Here is a 9,793-nt window from a genome sequence, read left to right on the forward strand (position 1 = left end):
TAGCATTTCACACCCACAGGAATGACTAAATTTAACAAAAAGGGAAGAAAGCATTGGCAAGAAAATAAAGACATTGTTGGTAGAAATGCAAAATGGTGTAGGCACTGTGGGAAACAGGTGGGCAGTCCTTGAGTAAGCTAAACGGGGGCTTTCCATGAGACAGTAACTTGCTCCTAGGTGCATAACCCAAAGAACTGAAGGCAAATTAGAGCGTTCAAGCAAATAAGAGTGTTCCTAGCATGCCTGTTAACAATATCAGGATGGTAGAACAGATCCGAGATCCTTCAGTGGCTGACTGGATTAAAAATGTAATATAGTCAGGCTGGAGAGATGGCTCAGCGGTTAAGAGCACTGACTGCTCTTCTAGAGGTCCTGAGTTCAATTCTCAGCAACCACATGGTGGCTCACAGCCATCTGTAATGAGATCTGATGCCCTCTTCTGTTGTGTCTGAAGACAGTGACAGTGTACTCATACACATTAAATAAATAAATGTGCTATATTCATACCATAGAAAATTATCTATGAACCTTAAAACATCAATGTGTGCTACAGCATGAATAACCCCTGAAACAAGTTCCTGAAGGAAAAGATCATTTATTGTAAAATTACATTTAAATAAAATATCCAGGAGTGGTGAACTCATAAAAAAAACAGAAAACATAATAGTAGTCACTTGGACTGGGGAAAAGAAAAATGGGGAGTGGCTAATTAGTACAGGATTATACAACTAGATAAACTAGAAAAAAGTAATAATTGAAGAAAATGTCTAGGTAGCATTAAATTGCACACTATTTTAGGGTTTCTCTGTGTAGCCATAATTGTCCTGGAACGTGCTCTGTAGACCACGCTGGCCTCAAACTCAAAGATGTGCCTGCCTCTGCCTTCCTAGTGCTGGGACTAAAGGCAAGAGCCACCACTGCTGGCTGAACTGTACACTTTTTAGACAGGGTTAGAACTCAGGTGGAGAAGGTAGCCTTAAACTCCTGATCATGATGCCTCAGCTCCCGAGTGTTGGGGTGACAGGTGTGTGCCACCTCGATTTTGAAATTAATATTTTTATTTATTTTTATTTTTATTTTTATTTTTGGTTTTTCGAGACAGGGTTTCTCTGTATGGCCCTAGCTGTCCTGGAACTCACTCTGTAGACCAGGCTGGCATCAAACTCAGAAATCCACCTGCCTCTGCCTCCCAAGTGCTGGGGTTAAAGGCATGTGCCACCACTGCCTGGCCAAAATTAATGTTTTTAAAGGCTAATTTTACATTACAGAGGTCTCGTATCAATTTTTAAAAGAAAGTAGAAAAGATGTTGTACAGGACTATTCTCCCAGCCAAACAGCCATCATCCTGAGGCATTCAGCTACAGCAGCTTGAATCATCCCAGCTGGTTTTATGGACCGTTTACATTCCATCACGGAGGATTGCAGAGGATCACAGGTCCTCACCTGGGTATCCAGCTCTTCCCAGCTCTATCTGAATTGCACGTGGCTTGGGTAGGAACTGGAGTATATAGGCCTAGGGCCGGTGGGCTCCATCTGTGTAGCTACAATAAAGCTCTTACCCTGAGCTGGGCAGTGGTGGCACACGCCTTTAATCTCAGCACTTGGGAGACAGAGGCAGAGGCAGGCGGATTTCTGAGTTTGAGGCCAGCCTGCTTCTACAGAGTGAGTTCCAGGACTACACAGAGAAACCCTGTCTCGAAAAAGCAAACAAACAAGAAAAGCTCTTTCCCTGCTTAGGTAAAGGCTTTCCAGGCGTGGCCTGTTGCGGAGGAGCGCCCACACTCTTGAAAGTACCTCCTTTACTTACGCAATGTAAGGAAGCCAAATAATTTCATTGGTTCTGGGGCAAAAGAATGTTAGTTAGAATCATGCCTTGGTTTGCCATAGGGACCTTAAGAGAATGGGTTATAAGACCATAAGAGATGTTGCTTATGTCTCCCTCTCCCTGGGAAGGAATTTTAGAGACAATTGCAGCCCTGTATTTTCAGAAAAGCAACCCATTCTCTGTCCAGATTCGGTCTTGGTTATATTGGGCTGCATGAGGTCTCTACTTTTTCAAAGTGCACTTGCTAACAGCTGAAAAAAGAGAGCTCAGTTGATTGGCATTGTTAGAAGTTGACAGTTCAAATCATTGTTATGGATATACTGGTGTTGATACTCATAGTGTTTCCAGTTGCCAAAGTGTCATTCTCTCTCTCTCTCTCTCTCTCTCTCTCTCTCTCTCTCTCTCTCTCTCTCTCTCTCTCTCTCTCTCATTATTTACCTATTTATTCAAGATAGGGTTTCTCTGTGTAGCCCTGTCATTCCTGGAACTCACTGTGTGGACTGGGCAGGCCTTGAACTCAGAGATCCACCTGCCTCCGTGCACAACCCCCACTCCACCCCCACCTCAGTGCTGGAATTAAAAGCCATATACTACCATTACCCAGTTCCAGCTAATTCAAAAATACGTATGTTTTGTTTGATTTGGCTTTCTGAGCCTGGCTGATATGTTGGTCTCCCTAGTCCTGGGATTATAGGCATTCTTAGCCAGTCCTCAGAACAGAGTGTCAAGGATGATTAAAATTAGCTCAGCGAGAACTGGCAGAGAATGTCTATGACAGACACTGATAGGCCCCAAATCAGAGAAAATGCTCAGTCCTCCTGAAATTTACACACCAGTGTGGAAGAGAGAAATGCCAGATAAGGTAGCATTCCTGTAATAGAGCATTTAGGAGGCCAAGACAGGATCAGGAGTTCAAGGCCAGTATGGGCAGCATAGGGAGACCCTGTCAGAAAAGAAAACAACCAGCTATTAATAGTAATATAATACACAGAGATAGGCACGAAAGAATAGAATAGAAAGCAGGCTAAAGCTGTTGGACACTACATTGCCAGTCAATCTAAGGCACTCCTAGGAGACCAACCCTCCTGAAGGAGCACCCAAAGTTACTGCAAATGGCTCCCCTTCCCCCTCTCAAAAAAACGGGCAGTCTTACAGCAAAGGGGTTCTAGCTTAAAAGCAGCTCTAACGCAGGAGCTTCATTAGTTCAAAGAAAGAAGAGTTCAGGGTGACCATAGCAGGTGGAAACCAGGAACAGGGTAAAGGTAAGGGGGTGGGGGATAGGGAGTCCGGGAGTAGAACGCGGGGTGGAGTCTGGCCCGACCTCTGCCTCTTCCCAGCCACATGGGACCAACTCCCAGCTGCTTAGCCAAGGCTAAAAGAACCAAGCTTCTATAGCAGGGCAAAGAGCATTTACTGTGTGTGTTTGGTGAAGTCAACCGGCTAACTTCTGTTTTTGTTTTAATTGCACGCCCTTCTGAGAATGTGGAAGTCCAAATCAAAGCCCTGAAAAACTCCCCTTAAAGGTGCACGTGGGCTCCTCTCACGCTACTCTCTCTTCCCTCTTTGTCCAGTGGGAAAGGGAAAAAGGGAAAAAGGGAAAAAGAGCTTGGCGTCAAGAGTCAAAAGTAGCGCTGTGCGCGCGCCTTTGACACAGTACTTCCTCCTTAATATCTTACCTCTCCGAGATAAGCAAAAACACACGCAAACACACCAGTAAGAAATTCGGGGCTGGGTTCACCATGTCACCACAGGCCTGCAATCTCAGTCCAGGAGTCAAGGGCAGGAGGATAGATCTTTGCAAGTTCCAGGTCAGCCACGGATCCATAGTAAGGCCCTGACCTCACCCCCACAGCACTCCATGCCCCAACTCCCTCCCCTGGGAAGCATGTTGCGGAGACATTTTCCTGCTCTAACTGTTCATCCTAGTTGTCTATGTCACAGACGCTGTAAAGTTAGATGACAAAGTGCAGGTATAGAGAAGAGAGAAACAAACAGGCAGTTTGTGGCAATGTGCGCTATAGAGGTGAGGCGATACTTAAGGGCGGGCATAGTTGGCAAGGACCCAGATTAATATGTTATCATGTTAAGGGAAGAATGCTAGTTTGTTGATATTGCAGTAATGAAGATCAAACCCAGGGCCTTACACAGGCTAAGCTGACACTTTACCCCTGAGCTGCATCACCAGCTCTAGAATGAGATTGCTATTATTTTATTTTGAAGCAGTGTCTCACTGGGTAGACCAGGTTGGCCTCTTCAGAGACCCACTCACACCTGCCTCCCAAGCGCTGGGCTTAACACCATGCACCAAGGCACCTGGCCTGTGGTAGATGCTCAAAAAGGTGTCAAGACAAATAAGGACTGTGATGCTAGGAAAAAGGAACCATGGAGAAAGCACTGGAAAGTAATGGCTGGGTAATAATCCACTTTGTGCCAGGCTACCGGTCTGTTTTGTCTCCAGCATCTGATCTTTATCCTTCCTTGGTGAAGGCAGAGTGGAGTCTTCATCCATCTATGTCTTGACTTTAGGCAAGGGAGCAAGAACCAAAACTATTTCTTCTTTCTGCTTCTTTGTGAGAAGCCGAAATACCTTCGGCTCCAAATACAAAGTGCTGGAGTAGGTGTGTCCTGGGACTCCTCAAACCGTCCCGCTTAGAGTACCCGGTTATTTTTTTTAATGTTTCAGAATTATCAGATAAGCAAAGAGAAAGATTCTGAGAATGTCCTGTTGAGGGGCTAGAGAGAGGTGGCTCAGTGATTAAAAGTGCTTGCTGTTCTTGCACAGGACCTGAGTTCCGTTCCTGCCACCCATGTTGGATGGTGCCCAACTACATAGAACTCCAGCAGCAGGGGAGTCTAGCACCCTCTTCTGGCCTCCACAGGCACACCCACATCAGATAGGCACAAATACACATAATTTCAAACAAAGTTAATTGTTTAAAATGCTCCATTGAAAGAGTTATTGAGGCCTGTATTGTTTTTGTTGTTTGGGGGTTTTTTGTTTTTTTGGTTTTTGCGGTTTGTTTGTTTGTTTTTTGAGACAGGGTTTCTCTGTGTAGCCCTGGCTGTCCTAGAACTCACTCTGTAGACAAGGCTGGCCTCAGAAACCTGCCTGCCTCTGCCTCCTAAGTGCTAGGATTAAAGGCGAGCGCCACCACAGCCCAGCTGAGGCCTGCATTATTATAGCAGTAATTTATCCAAATCACAAACTCTCAGAACAACCACATCAGGGAATTCAGCCTACAAATGTTCTTACATGTAGATCATAGTGGGGTTTTAGTAGATTCACTGTATCTAGGGTAAACATTAGAATGATATATCTGGTTTTCACTGTATCTAGGGTAGACATCATAATGAATAGTTGTTTTCTAGAAATACTCAGACCTTGAAGAAATCTTTGTGGAAAACAGATTGTTTTCTGTGATTCACAGTTTCTCAGGAGGAGCTTTACAGTCCTTGCATGAGTTTGGTCACAAGACAATCCTGGCACACCTGGGACATTTTTTTTTTAAGATTTATTTATTTATTATATGTAAGTACACTGTACCTGTCTTCAGACACCCCAGAAGAGGGCATCAGATCTCATTATGGATGGTTGTGAGCCATCATGTGGTTGCTGGGATTTGAACTCAGGACCTTCAGGAGAGCAGTCAGTGCTCTTAACCACTGAGTCATCTCTCCAGCCCTACCTGGGACATCTTGATGGTACACAATAAGGACTAAAGTTGCCGGGTGTGATGTTTTCCTTTATGAAGCATATAGATTAGATCAGAGGCCTTGGTATGAGGAAATTATTTTACTTAACAACAATAACTATATAACCATCAATAAATAAGCCTTTGTACAGCTGTTCCATCCTTAGTCCACAAAAGCTTCACCTCCCTGCTGCCAGGCAGGCCTTAACTCATCCTGCAGTGTCTCTCTTTCTCCGATTGGCCCTCACAGTTCAGAACACTGACAGTAAATGACATTGGCTGTGGACACTTGGGTCTCTCCTATGCTGGTTCCTATATTAATTTTATTTTATTTATTCTTTATTTTTATGTGTGTGTGTGTTTCCATGAGTTTATACAGGCTACATGCATACCTGTATTGTGACCAGAAGGTGCTGCCCATGACTGTTGCAGGAATATAAAAAATGAATCCACCCCGAAAGCTTTCCTGCCCGGGCCCCGTTCTTGAGCCGGTGCCATCCGGCCATCACCGTGTCCCGGCGGGCTCTTGTTATTCTCTCCCAGCTATTTACAACATCTTGCTCACATGCAACTCTTTACACACTCCTACAATCATTCAACTAAATAGCGCCTAGCACCCGGTAAGTAAAGCATGACTCTTATGGCCTTAATATCCAATCAGATTTATATAATAATAAGATCACAATTTACAAGATGCCAATACAATAATTTCAGAACCAAATGATAAAGACAATATGCTAACCCAACTAATCTATTTTGTAAAAACCTTTGTTTGGTTGTATAACCACGTGGGGTCTGACTCGTCCTCATCGTCTGCCTCCATGATGACTACTCTTTCCTCCGGCTCTTGACCCTTCTCCTCCTCCCACTCTAGCTCCACCTCTCTATTCCTGTCCAATCACAGGCCTGTCACTGCCCTAATGTGATTGGACAGAGAAAATGCTGCAGCACATGACTGGCATGAATTAGGGCAATCAGGAGAGTTCTTAGGGTGAGGAGCCCTAAGCAGGTGGTTCTAACTAGTGGTGACTTTAAAACCAGCTATAGTATCCTCCAACATACTACCTTAGACACTGGTTTGACAGAGCATAATTCTGCAAGTTACAAAAGCATAAACTCTAAATATTTTAACATCACTTCCTAACTTCTTGGCTGAGATCCAGGGATAAGATTGACACACATGTGTGTATGTGGTAACAGCAGGGGTACTAGGAGCCGAATCCAGGTCCTTGTGAGTGCTCAGGGGACACCGAAATGCTGCCCTAGGGAGCTGCACCCTCAGTGGAATTTCCTATTTTCTGACTCATGGTCAAGGCTTGTGACCTTCAAGTTTGAACGGAGTTGATCCATAAGGTCGCCTGTAGGCCTGAGTTCCTTCTGCATTCTCCAGGAGCTTATTGTCCACACAATCAAAACCAAATTGTCACTGTTCTAACTATATGTCAGCCTGTAGAACAGGGCAGGGATGTAGAGAAAGAACACTGTTCCTTTAAGCACAGGGACTAGAGGCTGTTCACATTGGACTTCATGTCTCATCAAATATCATTTAGTCACATGCAAAGGAAAGTGAAAAATCTTGTCTCTAACTAGGTAACTGTTCGAAGCAAACGTAAAGGACCATGTAACAGAAAGGAAGTTGCAGTGGACACTGGCAGAGATTTGTGGTCTCAGTTATGTAGTTGTATCCCATGCCTGCATGCATACCCTGCATAATGACATGCTGCTCACTGGTGAGCCATATATACAATAGTGGTCTCATAGGAACATAAAGGAGATGAAATTTCCTTTTTTTTTAAAAAAAATATTCTTTGTCAGCTTCATACTTGTATATAATACATGTCTATATAGTTTTGATGGTCTATGAGGCCTTTTTGGACAACAGTTCATAGGGAGGTGATCCATACTGAATTTTCATTTAATAACCCATGGATTCTGGGATTGGCATTATTCACCCATGCATAATACCTCCAAGATAAAAAACACTTATCGCCTAGAGATACTGTAATCAGCATTACATAATAGCCTAATGCATGTTGCCTAATGCGTGTTTTCAGTCACATTGGTGTAAACAAGCCCACCACACTGCCAACCACAGAGAGACATAGCTCATATAATTATATACAATGCATAGTACTTGATATTTAAGTAAATATTTTACTGACTTATGAATGTACAATTATACACTTTTTATCATTACCTTGGAGTAAGTCCCATCTATTTGGTCTTTTTAAATTTTATTTTACTGTAAATAGTATTCTGTTTTGCCAGAACAGCTTCAGACATGTGTTTACTGTGCCCCTTCACTGCATTAAAGCCACATTGAGGCCAACCATCATGGTTTTAGGCCTGTAATCACAGCAACCAAGAGGCTGAGGCAGAAGGATTTCAAGTTTGAGACCAGCCCTGGTCACAAAGCAAGACTTTGTCTCAAAACCAAACAAAAAGCCTCTTTGAGTGATTGATGGGCCTAAGCCATTTTGGTTTGCCTGGGTGCACTCTGTGACATTTTCGCAATGATGAAGTCACCTAACACTGTATTTCTCTAGACATGACCTCATTAACTATTGGCTTAATTTCTTTTCTGTTGCTACAATAAACTGTCCTGACAACAGCACCTTAAGACAGAAAGGGCTTATATTAGTCCATCCTAGAGGGGAAGTCAAGGCATTGGAAGCTTGAAACAGCTGGTCACATTACATACACAGTCAGAAGGCAAGAGCAAAGAATGCATGCATCTTGCTCAGTTCACTTCCTCTACTGCAGCCCAGGCTCTCTTTGCTAGGGAATGGTGCCCCCCACAGTGGGCAGAACCTACCATCTCAATTGAGATCATTAAGATAGTTTCCTACTGACATGCCTAGAGGCTCATCTTCTGAATGATCCTAACTTCTATTGAAGTTAGCACAAATCATCATAACTATAATTACTAAAGTGTTGAGCATTTCACTTATAAGAGACTTATCCTATGTAGTAGATATATTTTGAGTTCAACTCTATGGATAATAAAACACCGACTGCTCTTTGGAAGGTCATGAGTTCAAATCCCAGCAATCACATGGTGGCTCACAACCACCCGTAATGAGATCTGATGCCCTCTTCTGGTGCGTCTGAAGACAGCTACAGTGTACTTAACATATAATAAATAAATAAATCTAAAAAAAAACAAAAAAAACAAAAAAAAAAACTTAGAGATGAGTGAGAGAGAATGGAGTTTTTGTCCTTATATTATTCCCCTCTTCTTCATAAACAGTCAAAAGTTTATCTATTGCCAAGACATGGGCTACCCAAGATAGGAAAACAAACCTGAAGAATATGTAAATCTCTAAGAGTTAAAATGACTAAGATCTAGTCGATAATATGCAAGCATAAACATCCGTAGTTGAAACTTCCTGAAAAGGTACCTGAACTTTTACCTGATATACCTCATTCTTGCATTATGTTTCTTTGTCCTCAGTGCTTAAAAAGTAGTGGGATCACATCTACAGCTGTCTGACTAGTCAAACAGAATCAGTGTTTCTCATGTAACCAGCATACAGCTGCCCACATCTAGATTTCCTTTGTCAAAGGGAAATAACTTGTTTACTTCTTGTTTCATCATTTTAATTCAGGGTTTTCTGTTGCTGGCAGACAAATGCTAGCAAATATAACCTGCTGCTGCTCAGTAGGTGATGAAGCTGGACCTATGCTTCTGGCCTCCATATTGTCTCTCTATGGAGCTGTGCTGTGATGTTGCCATCCTTAGTAATTCCAGAATCCATTTCTGTGAGCCATGGTAGGAATGATGCATATTTTAAGCATCACCTTGCAGATCACCTTGTAGCTCTCAGGGCAAAGGAGAGAAGATTTTTTTCCTCTCTTCTGTTGGCCCTCCAGCTCCCATTCTCCATGATGATTCTCCCTACTTCTCTTTGTCTGAAACAAAATGAAGTAGCATAGTATACATTTCTTGCAGAATTACCAGGTTACTTTTTATACTCCAGCCAGGAAGGATTCACTCAGGAAACTCTGAGACATTGATTATATATTTATTGATTAACAGTAAATAGCAAGACATTGATGTAACAACATAGAAAACTGCCATTTTTCTTGAATCTTATTTTTTTAAAGATTTATTCATTTATTTCATGTATGTGAATACACTGTCACTGTCTGCAGGCACACCAAAAGAGGGCATCAGATCCCCATTACAAATAGTTATGAGCCACTATGTGGTTGTGTAAGGAAAAATTAAAGCTTTAAACCTGTGCTGACTAGGAAGAAAAGTTATGGGCCTAAG

The sequence above is a fragment of the Mastomys coucha genome, unplaced genomic scaffold, assembly GCF_008632895.1.
Source record: "Mastomys coucha isolate ucsf_1 unplaced genomic scaffold, UCSF_Mcou_1 pScaffold18, whole genome shotgun sequence".
Lineage (NCBI taxonomy): Eukaryota > Metazoa > Chordata > Mammalia > Rodentia > Muridae > Mastomys > Mastomys coucha.